The sequence below is a fragment of the Pistacia vera genome, unplaced genomic scaffold (assembly GCF_008641045.1).
Source record: "Pistacia vera cultivar Batoury unplaced genomic scaffold, PisVer_v2 Contig7, whole genome shotgun sequence".
NCBI lineage: Eukaryota > Viridiplantae > Streptophyta > Magnoliopsida > Sapindales > Anacardiaceae > Pistacia > Pistacia vera.
Window position 1 is genome coordinate 447887 of NW_022196556.1, and position 21895 is coordinate 469781.

Consider the following 21895-nt stretch of genomic DNA (forward strand, 5'->3'; position numbering starts at 1 on the left):
TCAGTCTTGGGCCCCCTTGTTAAAAGCTGCTGCCGTGGCTCTAACTACTCCTTCTGCTCTTGAGTCTGCTACTAAGCCTTCTTCAGTGCCACTACTCTCACTGCTATTGACATTGAGGCATTAATTCATCAGGTTTTATCCCGGTCTTGTAGTGCTTTGTCTGTCACCTCAGGTACATCTCCTTGGTTTTTTGATTCTGCATGTTGTAATCACATGACCTCTGATTCCACCATTTTTTTTTCACAAAAATCTACTTTGTCACCCAATCCTATCATATATACTACTGATGGTTCTTATTTATCTGTTAGTCAAATTAGGTCTATTTCCTCCCCTACCTTATCTGTTGACAACACTTATCTTGTTCCCAAGTTATCTTTAAATCTCCTTTCAGTTGGTCAACTTTGTGAATTAGGTCTTCAACTTACCTTTTATAATGCTGGTGATGATGTGCAGGATCCATAGACGGGTCAACTCATTGGGACAGGCTGTAAGATTGGACGTCTGTTCGAGCTCACTTCTTTGCAGCTTCCATCCCATCCGTCTCGCTCCATTGTTGCTCCTACCATCTCTTCCCAATTATGATATTCTCGGTTAGGCCATGCCTCTATACCTCGTGTTCGTCTTTTGGCCTCCCAAGGTCACCTAGGTTTTATAGGTTTTGAGTCTTTTGATTGTGTTTCCTGTCAACTTGGCAAACAAACTCATTTATCTTTTAATATAAGTGATCTTTTTCGATTACACCTTTTGATTTGATTCACTCTGATATTTGGGGTCCTGCCCCCACTCCTACAGAGGGGGGATCTCGTTATTTTGTTATCTTTGTTGATGACTATTCTCGTTATACATGGCTATACTTGCTACAACATTGATCCGAGCTTGTTCGTGTTTACCAAACTTTTCGCAAAATGGTACAAACTCAATTTTCTCTTACCATTAAAGTTTTTTGTTCAGATAATGCCATGGAATACAATGACAAAACTCTCCTTGAGTTCCTGAATCAACAAGGCACACTGTCACATCATTCTTGTCCCTATACCTCTCAACAAAATGGTCGTGCCGAATGAAAACATCGTCATATGCTTGATACTGTAAGAGCTCTTTTATTTTTTGCTTCTTTACTTGAAAAGTTTTGAGGTGAAGCTGCTCTTACTACTATGTACACAATTAATCGGTTACCCTCACCTATAGTTCACAAAAAATCTCCTTATGAGCTTTTCTATGGTATGGTTCCTAACTATTCCTTATTTCGTGTCTTTGGTTGTGCCTATTTTGTTACTCTTCCTCCTCATGAATGGACCAAACTTGAACCTTGTTTTCGGTTATGCTGTTTTCTTGGTTATGGCTTAGCTAAAAAAGGTTATTGTTGTTATGATCATATCTCTAAACGTCTTCGAGTCTCTCGTCATATGGAGTTTTAGGAACACAAACCATTTACTAGCATATCCACGTTCTCCCCTTCCTCTTCTAACCACTCACTCATATTCGGTGATCCATCTATTGCTCTATTTTCTGACTCTTCTGTAAAGATTCTGAGCTCCTCAAACGGTTCTTCCACTGCTGCACTTGATCCAATTGATGTGTTTGATGGACCACTTACCACAGCACCCATTCCTCAGTCTTCTCCACTCCCTGAACCTTGTCGTTCTAGTCGGGTAAGTGTTCCTCCTACTCATCTTCGTGATTATCACTATTTCTCTGTCCTTGCCACCCTCCACGAACCTCACAATTATCGTGAGGCTCATATTGACCCTCTTTGGCAACAAGCTATGTCTGATGAATTGAATGCTCTTGTCAAAACACATACTTGGGATTTGGTGAACTTGCCTCATGGTAAAGCTGTAGTGGGATGCAAGTGGATTTATAAAATCAAGACTCGAGCAAATGGATCAGTTGAATGTTACAAGGCTCGACTTGTTGCTAAGGGGTTCACCTAAGAGTATGGGATTGACTATGAGGAGACCTTTGCTCCTGTTGCTAGACTTTCCTTGTCAAATCTTTACTTGCAGTTGCTGCTGTCCGGCGTTGGAAACTTTTTCAAATGGATGTTAAAAACACCTTCCTTAATGGTGATCTTATTGAAGAAGTTGACATGCAACCTCCACCTGGCTATGAGCATCCTCCACATAAAGTTTGTCATCTTTGTCGTGCACTTTATAGGCTCAAAAAAGCTCCTTGAGCTTGGTTTGAGAAATTTCAGTCAATGGTTTCTCAACAAGGCTTTCTTTCTAGCTCATATGATTCTGCAGTCTTTCTTCGCACTACTGGGCAGATACTATCTTTCTTCTTGTCGCGCCCCCTCCCGAGTATCCCTATCCCACCGGATCTGGGCGCTCCAGGAGACTCAAGATCCTGAAAGGAAGGTGAATATTCTTTAAAAAAAAAAAAAAACATTCATAAAAAACAATTTCGTTCATAGACGAAAGTGAAAAGTAGTGTATTTGCATGTTTAAGGTTTAGAAGGTGGAAATATACAAATAATTATTCTAAAAACAAGAACTGAAATTCAGTTACAAAAGAAACATAGTATCAGAGTCCACTAAAGTTTGTAAAAGATGTAGATCATCATGCGTCAAGGCCAACCTAGAGCGTAGAGTATGCTCCACACGAACCCGATCTATGGTCCTGGGGGAGGAAACATAAAACAGTGAGCTAGGAAGCCCAGTGAGCGGATAATATATTTTATATGAAAATAACTTTAACTTTGAAAATATGCCTGAACAATTGTATGCCACACAACACTGATGCACTTACATGATAAGGCAACAAACATTATATATATGTTATTCTCGGATGCCATGAAATCACACACCACTTCCATATAAAATAAATCAATTATCACCACCCTACTAGCACTTAGGGGCCTGGATCATAACTATCTGAACTAGTCCCTAACTCAGACATGAAGCCACACCACCCGCAGTCTACCCTCGGGGTGGCACCATCCGCGGTCTACCCTCGGGATGGTACGAACATCATTGGATAACCATGCTCGACCCACAGTCTACCCTCGGGGTGTCATGATATGGTATCAAATATAATCTCGCTCACAGTCTACCCTCAGGGCATCCAAAATCCCACACCGGCCAATAACCGCCTGGTGTAATCCCGCCCGGAGCTCGTCAGGCGTCCGTCTTGTCCTAGGAGGATATCCCAATGGTTCGGTAGGACGGACCATCTCAATGCGCGCATGAGAATATATATCAAATACTAGCTGATGTCTGGAGGGGGATGGGTACGGTTTGCAATCTGGGAGTCAAACATAATAATAATCATGCATCCACAATTTCATTCCAAATATGCATCATGCATGTCTTATGCATATATAAAGTATAATATGATATAAAATTTCAATAAAAAGGGCATGTAATCATGAATGCAATGCTCACCACGTCAAAATATGAAACTGTGTAAAATTCTATTTACACCCTATATTTAACATCAATTTCTAAGGTCCCAAAACTTTCAAACATGACAATTAATCCCCTGCTGCCAAGAGCCTACTGCCCATAAGAAAATCTAACATTTTTATTCAACACTCTTTCTGCAGTTTCCAAAATAAAAAGTACCAATTATAGTATTTAATAACTTATTAACTTAATATCCATTCTACCTTTTTACCAACTTCCAGCACTCATTTCCCACTCAACAATCACATTAATCAAGTCAGCAATTTATGAAAATGCAACAATTACTACACCGATGACTCTAAAAATATCTAGCCAACAATGAAACAACAATACAGCAAAAAATATATATACACTTTAAGTAAACCTCCAGCTCACGATTTCATACCCATTACCTCCAAAAATCCCAGCCAATCTCTAACCTTTTAGGCAAAGTAAACGCTCATATTCTACACAATATACGGCCAGCAGTCTCATGCCTGTTATTTCCCAAATTTTCCAGCCAAACCACACATCACAAAGCTTAGCAGAACATTCAAATATAAAACTCAAAATTCATTTAGTTTCCACCCATATTCATGTTTCTAACCGTGTCAATTTTATAACTACCCCACAACCTTCCAATTCATTCCACACCATTTGTTTCAAAACAAATAAAATACTCCCAATTGTAAACAAATAAATGAGTCCAATAGCCAATCAAATTAACCAACCATACCATGCATTTCCGTATAATCCAAAGGAAAGATTAAAATTTACATAAACACAATTTTATAACCATTCCTATTAATGAAAATTCATTGGCCCAATCTTAACACCTTCTTAATATAATTTGTCACTTCCACTTCCACTCTAGCACATAATTAAACCATTTCATTAATCAAAAGGAAACATTCAGCAAGGTCAGCACCCATATGAACAAAATAGAATCCAAACCGAGATGAAATTTTGGATGCATGAATTCTTTTATGCAATACTATTCCACTCACACTTTCTCCTTTGCTTTTAACTCAAGTGCTCGGTCCTCCTATCTTCTTCACCTATTTGATCCTATAGGAATTATGATCTAAACAAAGAGAAGACGAAAGATCGATTAAAAACGATAAGGATTGAAAATGCATGCGTAATACTTATCCTTCGCCCCAAAGTTTCTCTGAAAATTCTTCTCCTACAAGCACCTCTCGGCCCTCCTCTATTTTAACTCAAATGTTATTTTTCTCTCTTTCAATGTGCCTAGGAGAATGAATATGAAAGATAAAAAGAATAAAACAAGCTTCTCCTCTCTCACTCTATTTTTTGTTTCTCTCGACTATCTCTTTCTCCACTCCACCATTCCTCATCTTAATTTAATAAAATTTCACAACCATCAATGGCAAAACAATGTGCCAAAACCATGGGCTAATTCTCGAAAAGAAATTGCCTTTAATCCATCTTGCAATGGCCAATTATGCATGCATCCCTTAGTCTTTGATTCTTACAACTTGCACCCCAAAATCCTTTAAATAAAGTTAAGTTTTATCATGATCTCATCCCTGGAAAATTATCATGTACCCTTACATGACACAATATTAAAAAGACCCCTCATCTTTAATCAATTTCATAATGTTGTTGAAAGATTTTCACACTTCCAATTTCACACAAGTGCTCTTGCAAAACTCCTTAATAAACCCACCATGGCTTATCTCTTACTAAAACCTCTCTAAAAAGTTTCAATTCTTACATATTACCCCCTAGATTCACATAAATAAAATTAAATAAAACCTACAAAGAGAATACGGAGTATTACACTTCTTCTCTATGTAGACGATATGATTATTACTGGTGATGATATTGCTGGTATTCGAGATCTTCAAACTTTTCTTAGTTAGAATTTTGAGATGAAGGATTTGGGACATCTTAACTACTTCCTTGGTCTTGAAGTCACTTCAAATCAGGATGGATATTATCTCATTCAAGCAAAATATGCCTCTGATTTACTTTCTAAAGTAGGGTTGACAGACAGCAAGATAACCACTAGTCCACTTGAGTATAATACTAAGCTTCTGGCCACTGACGGTTCTCCACTTGCATATGTAACTCTTTATCGACAGTTAGTTGGCAGTCTCATTTATCTTACTGTCACTAGGCTTGACATTTCATATGTTGTTCATCTAGTCAGTCAGTTTATGAGTGCACCGCGATCTACCCATTTTGTTGCGGTTCTTTGAATTCTGCGCTACATCAAGGGTACTCTGTTTCATGGTCTGCACTTCTCATCCCACTCCTCTCTGGAGTTATAGGCCTATTCTGATGCAGACTGGGCTGGTCATCCTACTGATCGTCGCTCCACCACTGGTTATTGTTTCTTACTTGGTACTTCTTTGATTTCATGGCGTAGTAAGAAACAGCCTGTTGTTGCCCGTTCTAGCACTGAGGTTGAGTATCACACTCTTGCTGATACAACATCTGAACTTTTGTGGTTACGTTGGCTTCTGAAAGATATGGGTGTTCCTCAATCAATAAGTTCTCCTCTTCACCGTGATAATCGTAGTGCCATCCAGATCGAGCATAATGATGTGTTTCATGAACGTACTAAACATATTGAGATTGATTGTCACTTCATCCGCCATCATCTTCAGCAAGGTGTCCTCCAATTACATTCAGTTTCTTCTGAAGATAATCTTGCTGATATTTTTACGAAATCCCATCCACCTGGTCGACTTGGTGATCTTGTTTCCAAACTCCAGTTGACTTCGTCACCAAGAGTTTGAGGAGGGATGTTACTATATATATTAGTATCTTATAATATCCCTAGAATATTGTTAGTACATATATTAGTATCTTATAATATCCCTAGAATATAGGATTATTCTTGTAATAAAGCTATACTTTCTTGTAATTATGCTAGGTTAGGGTCTTTCCATATAGTGCATTTTCTTATTAACTTTGGCCTTCTCCACTATATATAGAGGCCTCCTTTGTATAGTTGAGACACACAGAAATATACAATCATATAATTCCTCAAAACTCTCTTTATTTCAACAAAAATCATCAACAATTGTTTAAACTATGATTTTAAATCTTTGATACTAGAATATATGCCCAAAGGGAGCCTTGGGAAATGCTTTTATTATTAGAATAGTGTTATGGACATTTCACAAAGGTCGAACATAATGATCGATGTTGCATCAACTTTGGAATATCTCCATTTTGGTTATTCAACCCTAATCGTTCATTGTGACTTAAAGCCCAACAATGTCTTGCTAGACGAAAATATAATCGCACATTTGGCTGATTTTGGCATCGTGAAGCTTTTAGGTGAAGAAGACTCAATGACACAAACACAAACCCTTGCCACCATTAGTTATATGGCTCCAGGTAATTGTTTCTAATTCAATATTTTATTTTTCATTAATTTTCTTTGTTATTGACTCTTTTTCTGTTCTCCTAGCCAGAAAAAAAAACTTAATGATTTATATATCACTATTAGAATATGGAAGGGAAGGAAGAATATCTAGAAAAAGAGATTTGTACAGTTATGGGATTTATGCTTATGGAAACATTTACGAGGAAGAAGCCAACAGATGAAATATTTACTGAAGAAATGAGCTAAAGGATCTGGGTTGGGGAATCATTAAATAGTACAGTGATGAAAGTTGTAGACACAAATTTGCTAAGAAGGGATGATGAACATTTTTCTAGCAAGTAGGAATGTGTTTCATCTATCTTAAGTTTGGCTATGGAGTGTACAAGAGAATCCCCGCAGCAGAGGATAAACATCAAAGAAGTGGTACCAAGACTCTTGAAAAATCAGAGTCAAATTTGCCAATGGGATAACGTCAAGAGGCAGAAGGGTTCCAAATTAAGACTAATTTTCGTTTCCTTTTCTAAGGAGATAGTTCTTTCTCTTGCTCTGTTTCACTTTGTATTGGCCTAAGTTATTCAGCCTTTTCTTATATTCTTTCGGATATTTAAATCTATATCATTTGATTTCCAGTTTGTTGTTGTGTTACAGGCCATTTTCTAAGCAATATTCCTTTTAATCAATTATCTCCTCTAATGGCCCCATTCATTACTAGTAGCTTCGAGAGAGGAAATCAATTTAAACACTAAATTAAAGCAAGAGATGAATTTTAGCTTCGATAGGGAAATCTTATCATTAAAATTATTTCAATTAACTATAAATATTGACTTATGTAGCTGTAAATATGTATTTGTTACAGTTTTCTTTTCTGTAGCTAATTTTTGTAGCTATATGTTTATAATGTTGTAGTGAATATTGACTAGCTTTGATTTTATGAAAGCCAAAGCGATAGTGATAGACTTTGGTTTTGTCAAGGGTTGGCGTAGAATTTGAAGTGTTTAACTGATTAATTGTTTCAAAATTAAAATAAATAAGAGTTTTGTTGAAATGTGAACACTTTTTGGTAATTGATGAAAATCTTGCTGAAGAAGAAGAGGCAAACAAGAAGAAAAATGAATTTCAGTTTTAGGCAAATTTATGTTTTGGAATTTATTATAGAGAATATTTGATTTTTCTTTTACTATGAGTTGTATTAGGAAAGAAGAATTGGTTTATGACTTTATTTTGAGTTAAATAGAAGAATAAATTAAATTAGAAGAATTCTATTAGGATTTGAAATTTGAATTCTAGTATATAAAAAAATGTCTCATTCTAACTATGAATAGAGTGGCTAGAATAAATTCAAAGTTACAAGTAATAAGAGAAGAGAGAATGTGAGAAACACAAGATGTGAGAAGAGGTATTAAATACCATAGGAAGGTTGCGTTCTTAAAATTATGGTGAAACTATTCATCCGTGAATGTAGGTGATTTATGTCGAACCACGTATATATCGTAATTATTTAAATGATTTATGTCGAATCACATAAATATCGTAATTATGTGTGTGATATTCTATGCATGTTATTGTTGTTTATTTTTATTTTTTTATTCCACCAATTTCTAACAAGTTTGATGTGACATTTCATTGAAAAGATCAAATATACATTAAATGTTATAGAAGCTCGAGGGCACCTTTAACAACTTTGTAATCTAATTCAACCTTCCTTCCCACCAAATCCACACCAATATTACCTAAACCTTCACGAGTAATGCTACGGACACCAAATTTTTGTACTGAAGGACATGACAACTAGTCAGGTCCGACCACACTGGAGTCTTTCGTGAATGAACATTCGTTCAATATTTATAGATGCCCGCTCATATTTAATGGACTCCTGTTCATATTATATAGACGAGTGTCCATTTACTAGATGGACGTCCGTCCAAAAAATTTTAAAAAATTTTACATTCAATGGACAAGTGTCCCCTTTAGATGGACGCCTGTCCATTGTTTAATTTAAAAAAATTTACATTCAATTTTTGTCTCAATCCAAAAATAAATATCGCTATCTTCATTCAATTTTTGTCAATATTCAAAGTAATTGGACAAACTTCATTAAATTTTTGTCTATATTTAAAGTAATTGGACAAGTGTCATATTCTCAACTCAATTAGGATTCACAATTAATGCATTAAATAAATTTAAAATTTATTAATACTAAAAGATGGACGCCCGTCCTCTTATGAGGATGATCGTCCCTAACTATGGACAGTCATCCTCATAAGAGGACGGGTGTCCATAAACAATTTAGACCAAATTTTTTTAGTTTAAACTATGAACGGGTGTTCATTCTAGGTGGACGGCCATCCATATAATATGGACGGAAGTCCATTTCAAATGAACGGCCGTTCATTCATGAAATATTTGTTAACGTGATATGTAACTCGTTTAATTTAGTAGACACGTGATTCGCTATAAAAATTCGGTGCAAAGCGTCGGTGTCCATAGCATTTTTCAAACCTTTACACCTAAACTTTAACAACTTTTTAATCTAATCCAACCTTCCTCCCCACCAAATCCACACCAATCATAATTTCACAATATTACCTTCCACATGTTCTGACCTTTTCGGTCAAATCCCAAATTAAAAATCTGATATTTTCTTCTTATGGTAAAATTTTATTTTATGGACATTTATAATACATTGCACCAAAATGACGAGCACGGAGGCTCCATTTGGTTCACATAGTTTTCCCAAAAAAAGTTAACACAAAATTTGTGTTTGTTTCACATATTTTCAAAATAGTTTTCTAAATTATTCAATTTCCTTTAATCCTCCTAAATTTGTTAATTTAACCAAACAACTAAAAAAAAAAAAAATTTTAAAAATTGACAGAAAAAACCCAACAACCCAAATTTACTAGATTTTGGCCACCACTATCGGAAGTTGGCCGGAATCTGGTGTAATGGCGCACTATCGGCTGAATCTGGTCAGTAGTGCATCGAAAAAGGTCATATCTAAGGCCAAAGATCTAGCCATCAACGGCCAGATCTTTGCCCTTAGACAATCGTCAATGTCGGCCATATCTTTGGCTGTTGTTGACGACCAAATGCGGCCAGATCTGGTCGTCAATGGCCAGATCTAGCTGTAGATCTGGCCGGAAAAGGTCAAATCGGTGCACGACCTGTAAGATAAAGCCGATCATACGCCGATGTGGCAACTCTGGCCACCCTCCAGCGGTGGTGGCCGGCTGTCCATATTTATGAGTTGATTGAGGGTTTTTTTGTTAACTTTGAATATTTTATTATAGAGGTATTTAGTAAATAAATAAACATAGGGGGTATTTATGTTAATTTTTAAAATTTTATATCATAATACCCATCCAATTTAACTTTTTTCAAAAGATTATTCTAAAGCCTACCTAATAATGAATCAAACGGAGCGTGAATAAGTAAACCATGTAAGGTTGTTGTTTTATGCATATTGGTGACACGTGTATATGATTGCAGAAACGGTAGTGGGTGAGTTTCGTGATTTTAAATTAAATTAAGATTTTGTGTAAGATATGCTAGTATGCAACTATCGATGTGTCTTTCAAGTTCAACCACCACTTATAAGTCTCTTGCACGCCACATGATTATATATCTTCACTTAATCTCTGATTGGATAAAAGTAAGACAAATAATTAGGAGATTTATGAAAAATAAAATAAAATAATTGAATGGGGTCACTATACCCCACTCGTCTCTTATGGGAACGGGGAACCATCCATGTTAAATGCGATGAGGCTGTCCAATCTAATGGAAAAATTTCTAAATTTTAGATATTTCTAGCACCATGAGCATAGGTAAGGCTGTCCACCCAGCTCTATATATCAACTTGTGAGTGCTTGTCCTACGGCTATTTACCAATTATCTTGGCCTCTCATGGAGAAATATACTTCACTTTGCATTTTATTCATTGCTCTCACTGTTCAATTTTCGACATTTTCCTATGTCAGTGCAAAACGAACCAACATTTTCACAGATCAACAAGCTCTTCTTGCACTCAAAGCTCATATAACCCATGATCCTACCAATTTTTTGGACAGTAATTGGTCCGCAAGCACCTCTATTTGTGAATGGAGTGGCATCACTTGTGGTGCCCGTCACCATAGAGTCACAGCTTTGGATATTTCTTACTTGAATCTTACTGGCACCATTCCTCCTCAACTAGGAAATCTACCTTTCCTTTCATTTCTATCCATCAGAAACAATAGCTTTCATGGCACTCTCCCTCATGAGTTGGCTCAGTTACGTCGACTCGAATACCTTGATTTCAGTTTCAATAACTTCATCAATTTAGAGATCCCATCATGGTTTGGGTCCTTAACCAAACTTCGAATCTTGAGTTTGAATGAAATAACATTTTCAGGGACTATCCCTCAATCCTTAGGCAATTTGTCTTCATTGCAAGAACTTATTCTTGATTATAATGAGCTTTCAGGTTCCATTCCCACCTCCATCTTCAACATATCTTCACTGCAAACACTTAGTATACATGCTAACCAACTCTCAGGTTCCTTCCCTTCCATCATTTTCACCATGCCTTCGTTGATATCTATCGACTTAAGTGATAATGGATTATTTGGTGGACTCTCTCCAACCATTTTTGAATATCTTCCTAATTTGGAAGCGGTTTATTTGAATAATAACACGTTTGTTGGTGAAATACCATCCACTTTATCAAAATGCAGACATTTGCAATATTTACAATTGGTATGGCTCCTGTTAAATCATTTAAATGTTTTTAATATGAAACTAACAATATAGGAATTTGACTCAACTTAACAGGAGCCATACCAAAAGAAATCGGAAATTTGACTCAAGTCGTTATTTCTTGGCCGCAATAGTCTCCAAGGTACATATAGATACTTACTTTATAAAATATAGCTGCAACATATATGGCTACAAAATCCTTTTCAAATATTTTTAATATGAAACTAACAATATAGGAGTTTAATAGAATAATGAAATAAAAATAAGTAATTAAGTAGAATATTCTTCATCATCAGTGTTCCTTTCTTCCCAAATATGGATTTTGTCAGCATTAGCTTGCATCTCAAAATTCATATTTTGAACCTTTATTTGCTCCAATCTAACCATTGTGATTTTGTAGGAAACATTCCACAGGAGTTGGGAAATCTTGCACAACTGAGGATTTTGTCACTTGCATATAATCATCTCATCACTGGTACATCTTGTTAGCATACAACGACTCTGTTCTTAATCGTTAATTAACTTCAAAACCATGGGTGTACCACGTCACTCATAGCACATACCAATGTATTTACACCACCTATGATTTTTGTTTTCTCCTGAATCTTTATCATTAAAGTGATTGGAAGTTATCAATTTAAAAATCTTTGTGCAGCAATATATTGGTTGGTGGTATGGGTGATATGGTACCCTTGTGGTACTATAGCTATTCTCGTGATCATTTCACGAGTGATTAACATGAACTTCACAATTTACTACAAATCTAATAGAGTTATGTTGTAGATAATCATGCAAAATCTTACAGATATTGCATGATTAAGTGTATAAATCTATAATAGGATATTAGGATTGTAATCAATACGTAATAGGAACAAATCTGTAAAATAGGAGTGTATAAATCTATAATAGGATATTAGGATTGTAATCAATACATAATAGGAACAAATCTGTAAAATAGGAAGTTAGATTTTTTTATTTCCTAGATTAGATTATTTATTTCCTAGATTAGTTCTTTATTTTCCTATATATTGATGTATAATTTGTCAATACAATATGAGAAAATTACAATCAGTTCTCTGTTTGTAACATGGGATCAGAGCAATTCTAGGTTGTTTTTTTCAATTCGTTTATTTTTTTCTGCCCAAGTGAGCATTATTTGTGAGTCACCCTGGAGAGTGGCCATTTTTTTTTCTCACCGCCTGCCTAGGAAGAAGCCTCGTCTGCCGATCGCCATTCCTTGAAGCCGGCACCAGAAGAGTTCCTCAGTTTCTCTGCCAGGTCAGACAGTTTTGTCGGTTTCTATTGGTATCAGTTTTGTTTGGTTTCTGTTGATATAGAGTTCGTTCTTTGAAGAGTTTTTTTTTTGTGGCTATTTTTTCGTCTTCTTACCATGGCTGATAAGTCTATAATTGATATGTTTCCTGTAATGTCAAAAATTACGGAACATAAGCTTAATGGGTCGATAACTATTTTGATTGGAGTAAGACAATTCGTCTTTATTTGCGAAGCATTGGTAAAGATGATCATCTCACCAAAGTTCATCTGAAACGATTCAAAACAAACATGGTTGAGAGGATGCCCGGTTTCTTTGCAGATACGGAACTCCATCAACATGTGTACTTGGTTTAATTAATCATTGTGAATATGTGAAGGAATTGATGACTATCTAGATTTTTTGTATTCTGGAAGGGAATGTTTCTCGTATTTTTGTGTTATGCAAAGCTTTTTATCGAGCTGAGAAAACAAGATAGTCTCTTACGGCCTATTTTATGGATTTTAAAAGGATATATGAAGAACTTAAACATTCTTCTACCGGTGAGTGCTGATGTGAAAGTTCAACAAGCACAACGAGAAAAATGGCGATATGAGTTTTCTAGCTGGACTCCCTTCTGAGGTTTGAATCTGCTAAATCTCAGGTTCTTGCTAGTTCTGAGATCACCTCCCTCCAAGACATATTTACTAGGGTTCTTCGTACAGAAAGCACTCCATCTGTTCATCAAGTAGTGCTCTTGTAAGTCAGAATCATGACACTAGGCGTTCATATAACAGGAGAAATAATAGAGGAGGGGGTTCGAATTATCGTGAGCATCGAAGTCAGGAGTCAGGAGGGATGTGTTGCTACTATTGTCATGAACCTGGTCATACAAAGTGCACGTGTAGAGTTGCAAAATAAGGCCCAGAAGCCTCAGTCACTCTTTGCCACTACTATTTCTGAAAGTATATGATTTCAGCTGATGAGTTTGCCAAGTTTTCTCAGTATCACAGATCATTGAAGTCCTCATCTACTTCTATCACTGCTCTGCCGAGTCGGTAAACCAAATACATGTCCTTATTCCTATCCTCCAAATGGTCTCTGTGATTCCCGGCGTGTTTCTGGTGCCACAGATCAATGACGGTAATCCTAGTCTCTTTTCCTCATATCAGTCACATAATTCCTCGTCTAATGTTACTTTAGCTGATGGATCAACTTCTGGTTCTTGGGTCTGGGCTTTTAACCCTACTCCTGTTAATTTCCCTATCCTCTGTATTGAGTCTACCACAGTTCGCTTTTTTTAATTTCTGTGAGTAAACTCACTCTTGCTCTTAAATGTTGCATCTCATTTTTCCCTGATCATGTCCTGTTTCAGGATCTTACGACGAAGCATTATTGGTAAAGGACATGAATCTGGGGGCTTTACATCCTTGACCACCAGTGCCCAGAACCATTGCATGTTCCAGTATTTCGACCCCTTTTGAGGCGCATTGTCGGTTAGGACACCTTCTTTACCATTGTTAAAGAAACTATGTCCTCAGGTTAATAAATTATCTTCGTTAGATTGTGAGTCATGTCATTTGCAACACCACCGTCTTTCTTCAAGTCCAAGGTCAATAACGGCTAGTGTCCCTTTTGAATTGTTCATTCAGATGTTTGGGGTCCTGTTCTAGTATGTCTAACCTGGATTTAAATATTTGTTACCTTTGTTGAGACAACCCGTGTAACTTGGCTTTATTAATGAAAAATCGTTCTGAGTTGTTTCTATTTTTGTGCCTTTGTGCTGAAGTTAAAACTCAATTTAATACTTCTGTCCAGACATTAAGAACGATAATCCAAAGAATATTTTTCGAGTTCTTTTCAGTCTTATATGAGCCCACATGGCATTCTTCATCAATCCTCTTGTGTTGACACACCGTCCCAAAATGGAGTAGCCGAGAAAAAATAGGCACCTTCTTGAAACCGCTCGAGCCCATTATTTCAAGTGCAAGTTCCTACACGTTTTGGCCGATGCAGTTTCCACGGCCTGTTTTCTAATTAACCGCATGCTTTCCTCTATTTTGAATGGTTCTCTCCTTACATGTGTCTCTTCCCGTCTAGCCTTTGTTCCTATTGCCCCAAGATATTTGTAGTACTTGTTTGGTTCGTGATGTTCGACCCGAAGTACCCAGTAGATCCCAAATCTCTTAAATGTGTTTTTCTAGGTTCCTCTCGTCTTCAGAAGGGATATCGATGTTATTGTCCTAGTCTTAATAGATATCTGTTGTCCCCTGATGTTACTTTCTTAGAAAACACCCCTTTTTTCCCCACTTCGTCTACCATACACGTCAGGGGGAGGCGATGACTTACTAATCTATACTGTCACATCCCTACCAGCTACTCCCCACATGATCTTCCCCACCACTGTTCCTCCTCAGCACCACCACTTGTCCGTCCACTAACTCCATTTCGCATTCTTTCTCGTCGACCAGAACCTCCTGTACCGTCCCTTCGTCGTTAAACCCAGTTCCCAGTGATCCCGATACCTGTGTTCCTCGTCAAGAAGACACTCAGACTTCATGTCCTACCCAAGACTCTTCGTCGTTGGATCCAACCTTGAATGATTGATCTTCCCATGCTCTTCGGAAGGTAAACGTCAATGTACTATCCTATCTCTTCATTTGTTCTTATGATCACCTATCATCTTCTTCTTGTTTCTTTTGTGGCATCACTAGACCTCTTTCTCCCTCCTGCAACTGTCCATGAAGCCTTATCTCATCCTGGTTGGCGTGATGCTATGATAGAAGAGATGAATGCTTATAGATTAATGGTACTTGAACTTGGTTGACTTACCTATTGGAAAGAAGCCTATTGGTGCAAATGGTGTTTGCTGTTAAAGTAAATCCTGATGGGTCAGTGGCTAGGCTTAAAGCTCGTCTTGTAGCTAAAGGCTATGCTCAAACTTATGGAGTGGATTATTCTGACACTTTTTCCCCTGTGGCTAAATTCACTTCTGTTCGCTTATTTGTCTCTATGGCAGTACTCATTCCTGGCCATTACATCAGTTGGACAAAAATGCCTTTTTACATGGTGACCTTCAAGAGAAGTCTAATGGAGCACCACCTGGATTGTTGCTCAGGGGAGTATGGGAAGTTTGTCATCTTCGCAAATCGTTGTATGGTTTGAAACAGATCCACGTGCTTGGTTTGGAAAGTTTAGTGAGTTATTGCAAAGTTCGGAATGAAAAAAGAGCAAGTCTGATCACTCAGTCTTTTACAAACAATCGGCAGTTGGCATATATTCTTCTTGTTGTATATGTTGATGACATTATCATCACTGGGATGACACTACAGGGATTTCATTACTAATTCATTTCTTCCACACTCAGTTTCATACAAAGATTTAGGAGTGTTGAAGTATTTCTTAGGGTTGAGGTAACAAGGAGCAGAAAGGCATCTTCTCTCTCTCAAAGAAATATGTACTTGACTTATTAACTGAGACAGAAAAATGAGTACTAAGCCTGTAGTACGCCAATGTTTCCTAATTCGCAACTTACCAAAGATGGTGAACTATTTGAAGATCCTGAAGTACAGAAGATTGGTTGGAAAGTTGAACTATCTAACGGTCCACTCGTCCTGATATTGCGTACTCTGTCAGTGTAGTAAGTCAATTCATGTCTTCTCCTACTGTTGATCATTGGGCAGCGTTAGAACAGATTCTGTGTTATCTGAAAGGGACTCCAGGACGTGGTATTTGTACGGAAATCATGGACATAATATTTGAGTGCTTCTCTGATGCAGATTGGCGGGTTCTAAGATAGTAGGGATCCACTACAGGCTACTGTGTTTTTATTGGTGGAAATTTGGTCTCATGGGAAGTAGAAGCAAACTGTTTGTCCCGATCTAGTGCAGAATCGGAATATAAGGCTATGGCCCAGTCTGTGTGTGAAGTATATGATATATCAGTTTTTTGACTGAAGTTGGTCTTATGGCCTCTTTGCCAGCAAAATTGTGGTGTGATAACCAAGCCGCTCTTCATATTGCTTCTAATCCCTATTTCATGAACGACTAAGCACATTGAAATTGACTGTCATTTCATTCGTGAGAAATACACAAGGTTTAATTTCTAAGGATATGTGAAACTGGAGAGCAATTAGGAGATTTTTTTACTAAAGCTTTGAATGGGTTCGGATTGATTATATTTGTAACAAGCTGGGCATGATAACCATCATGCTCCATCTTGAGGGGGAGTGTTTGTAGATAATCATGCAAAATCTTACAGATATTGCATGATTAGTGTATAAATCTATAATAGGATATTATATTGTAATCAATACGTAATAACAAATCTGTAAAATAGGAGTGTATAAATCTATAAGGATATTAGGATTGTAATCAATCCATAATAGGACAAACTGTAAATAGGAAGTTAGATTTTTTTATTTCCTAGATTAGATTATTTATTTCCTAGTATTAGTTTCTTTATTTTCCTATATATGATGTATTTTGTCAATACAATATGAGAAAATTACAATAAGTTCTCTGTTTGTAACAAGTTAAAAGTATATCCTTTTTCTTTTGTTATTTCACAGGAGTCATACCAAAAATATTCTAAACGGGACTCGGCTTCAGAGTTTTCTATATACCAAAATAAAACCAGGTATGTATATGCAAGCGTGAGGCTACATATAAAATTTTAAATCTTTGTTGCACAAAATTGCAACTTCATGTATAAATCAGTTTTGTTAAATGAAATGACATCTTCAATTATTTTGCAGACCCATACCAAAAGAAGTCAGAATTTGACTCAGCGTAAGGGGATTTATTTTGGCTTCAATCAACTACAAGGTATCATTTATTCAACCTTGATTTGTAGCTGTTTGATATGATTTGACCATTACTTTTAAACTTTTTTCAAGTCTCACAATTAAAGTTGTTTTATGATTAAACGAAAAGTTAGTCTTATTATGATGCATTCAGCACACTGAATTGGGCTCAGGATAGATAGGTTGGATACAGTTAAGGCAATGAACTCATCTGGCAGTACACTTGTCCAGTCAGCAGTTGCAGAGACTGTTGTAAGGGAATTAGGTTCATACTGAACAGGTTTGAAAATAGTTAAGGCAGTAGTAGTGGTGATGGGATAGAATAAGGCTGATGCTGCACTGTAGAATTACCACCTGCAGACAAGTGTTGCTCGAAGGGAGTTCTTTGCTAGTAGGATTAGTTATGGGAACAACATTATAAGGAAACATACACTAATGAGCAATCTGACTGACTTGCAGAATCGGAGAAAAACACAACTCTTTAGAGAAGGGAAATTCTAACTCTTAAACGAACATGAGTAATAAATATTTTCCCTTCAGAATTGTAACATTATAGCCTTTGTGAATCAGACTATATCCTAAAAATACACATTTGGAAGAGTGAAAACTGACTTATGTTTGTTGTATCCTCAAGTAAGGAAAACAGGTGCAACTGAAACTTTAGAGAAGAATAAACAGGTGTTCATTGAAATAGACTTGGTAAGGTGAGCTAAGTTCAGAACAGAAGTAGGCATTCTGTTTATAAGAAAAACAGCTGTGTCAAATGCAAGCCACCAAAATGCAAGGGCATGGATGCATGAGCTAATAGTGTAGACCTGTTTCAACAATGTGTCTGTGTTTTCTTTCACTTCTCCCATTTTGTTGATGAACATATGCACATGAGTGCCTAAATTGTATTCCTACGGTTGTAAGATAAGGAATCAGCCCCTTATTTTCTGTCCCTTGGTCAGATTGCAAAGTTAGAAGTTTACAACTGATCGTCGTTCAACAAGATGGTGAAACTTGATGAACACAGACTGAACATCTGCCTTGGTTCGTAAGGAAACATCCAAGTATACCTATAAGTCTCTAAAGTGAATGTAGTTCCATACCCTCTATAGAAACAGTTGGAGCTGGTCCCAAATGTCACTATGGACAAGTTCTAAGTTTTGGTTGCTCTAGATTGTGACATAGGGAACGATTTTGTGAAGTTTGCCTAGTTTACAAGCATCACAGAAAGGTAAAGATGTTGTGAAACTGTTTCATTGTGTGTCTTTGTGCAGATAGGTCAGAATTTTCTAAGTGCATCAGTATTAGGATGGCCTAACCTATTGTGCCAAAGAGACATCTTGTTTTCTTTGGCATTGCCAACCTGAGTGCAATGATGGATCTCGTCCATGATGATTATGTTTGTATATTATTATAAATGTCATGATTCACCATGGTTTGTTGTGACAACATTTGATTCACAACAAGTAACATTAGAAATACTGAGTATTAGAATCATGGTGAGAGGATAGCAGTGAAAGTTTTATTATTTGAAAGGAAGTACAATCATTCAGATTAGAAGAAACTGAAAACAATTATTCTGATCATTCTTTTAGAACAGCTAGGTTAACTTAAGAACTAAACTGCACAGATGGAACAACCTGATTGTTAATACAATTAACTGACTAGAATTATCAGCAACAACTCTAAAGTCTTGTGATTTAAGGTGGCAGCAAGGGCTGCAATGAACTAGAGTAATTGGGCATATTGCACTGAACTGGATGCAGGGTGGAAGGAACATGCAACTGATATACCAGCTTTAGATCTCCCTTAAGCCACACTGTCTGTATTTTGTCCTTAACAGTGCAAAATCAGAATCAACTTCAACAACAACCTGATTATCTCTAGTCAATTGGAAATACTAAGTAAGTTTTTCGTAATACTAGGCACCACAAGAACATTTTTCAAATGAATACTTTTAGAATGTAACAACTAGGTAACAGGTAAGGCCAATATGATATATTGAAGAACTCCCATTGCCCACTTGTAATTGTTCATTACCATCATAGCTCCTGCTGGTTACTAGTTGATTTGGATCAGGGGTGACATGATCATGGCTCCTGAATCCATGTACCAAGTTGGATCAGAAGGTGTGTTGGAGTAATGTGTGAGGCTTGAAATGAGAGAGTGGTGCAGTGGCTGAATGAGAGGCAAAGTACACTTGGTTGGGTAGTTGTTGTTGACTAGGGACTCAAAAACCTTGCTACTGAGAGGGAAAACGAATGATGTTGCTGAGTAGGAGATTGTGGAATTGCTGTTGGATACCAATATTCCCTCATGTTGAGAAGTGATCCAGACTGGAGAGGAGAAGAAAATCTGTTGCTGACTCCCATTAGATGTACCAATATTTGGATAACCAACATTCAAGAAGGAAGGGTTTTGTCCACAGACTATGTGCTCCCAGAATGAAACATGCTAGAACTAGTACCAACAGCAGACTGGTTTCTAGAAAACTGAGTCCAGAGAACGAGGTGGAGGTCCAGAAAACTAAGGTGGTGCTTTGTTAGTTGGCATTGTATCGATGGTAACATTGAGGTGCGGTATGTCCAATCTTCTGCACAATTGACAAGTTTGCTTCCCTCTGCCTTACTCGACCTCGACTCGGCCTATCCAACAATCCAGCATTTCGATAAGGAGTATATGTACCATTGAAGACACCAGCTTGGTTTCCAAAGTCAGAAAATAATGCTGAGCATTCTGAGAAGCTGAGGTGTGACTTGTGGTAATGCTGGTAACGAATTGAAGAGGTCAACTGATTAGAGGTCCAGGAGCTTCTTTTGACAACAACCTATGAGTAGTGGCAATAACTTAGTATTTGGGAACACAGATATTTTTTAACATTACTGAGAGCAGCAACATTGACTGAGCTATGAGAAAAATCAATGGAGTTAAACTTCTCAAGCCTCAGTTCATATTTTGTAATAGAAATTGTGCCTCCTGTAATGAATTGAATCAAACTTTGACTCAATTCTGGAAGTTAGATTAACAACTACCGCATCAAAGTATGGTTCCAGTCCATCTAACACATGTTGGAGCAAATCTTCATCTGAAATGATTTGACCACTTGCTGATAGACTCTCACAATTCCCTTCATCTTTTAACATACTCATTTACACTCGTACCTTTTTGAGTATTTTGTAAAAGATTTTTTAAATGTAGGACTCTAGCCTTAGAATCGCTTAAATTCAGTCTCAAGTGCAAACCAGTATAAGTAGCAAATCTACATTGGACACATACTGAACATACACCAGAAATGACGCAAGAAGCCACGACAAGAAACTTATCAGTTTTCTTCCAGGCTACATAACGGATTAATTCTTTCTTTTCCTAGGATTTCCTTAATCCTTCTTCACCTAGTTCATTTTCAACTACTGTCTAAAGTAATAAGAGGTCCAGGACATTGAGCTGACCTGTTAAGTGTTCTTCAAGATCATGAGCTCCGACAACTAATAAGATTTGTGATCTCCAGAAGTGATAATTATCTCTGTAATTACTCTTTTAGCTTCAGACTAACAACTTGAAGACTACGAGAAACTGAAGTTGAGCTGCCAACATCTTCACAAAGTTCTCGTTAAGCTATTGTTTCCAGAAATCTTTGCCATTGACGTTAGTCTTTGGCTCTGATACCATAGAAGAAACTGAAAGAAATCAAAAAATGAAGAGAAAGGGAATTCAATATTATTGAACTGAGTAAGTAATAGATTACAATGTTAGGGATTTATATATACAGAGCTTCGAAGGAGAGAAAGTAAAGACGTGAAAGAGTAAAGTAAAGAGCTTATGAAATGACACAGACAACAACTCTTCACTTCCAAAACGCCACGTTCTTGTTAGTGACATAGAAGAAATTACAATCAGCTCCTCTAACTTTGATCATTTGCACTTTCAGCCTTTCACCAAGAATGACATTGTTGTTGTGGAAATTTCTCACCTAGGCCAGTGGCATGCTTGCCATCCCAGGTTGCCTTCCAGAGCATAAATGACCTCTCACCTGCCAGTTTCCTAGATGAAGACCGAAGTGTTGAAGATAATTGACAAGATGGGAAACAGAGGAAGTTTGGTGCTGCTGACACTTTAAAATTCCAGATGGGGTCGATATAGCTCATCTCAGTTGAATGTTCACTAGCAAAATGCAGAAAGGACTAAGTTTATTTTCTGTCATTCGGAATAGATGAAGTCTGTGTTGCATTGACGATACCGATACTCAGGATGTCAAGAATGTGAAGTAGATTCCTTAAAGTATAATAACTTATGCTATCTTCAACATCTCTACAATGAAAATACTTCCATCTAGTGCATAGCTTCAAATCTTGAGGAACTTTACT

General features: G+C 36.9%; 1 pseudogene; it reads left to right on the forward strand.

Annotated features, from left to right (window-relative positions):
- LOC116114062 overlaps positions 1–21685 on the forward strand; it is a 29637-nt pseudogene extending 7952 nt beyond the window's left edge.
- The last annotated feature ends 210 nt before the right edge of the window (positions 21686–21895 follow it).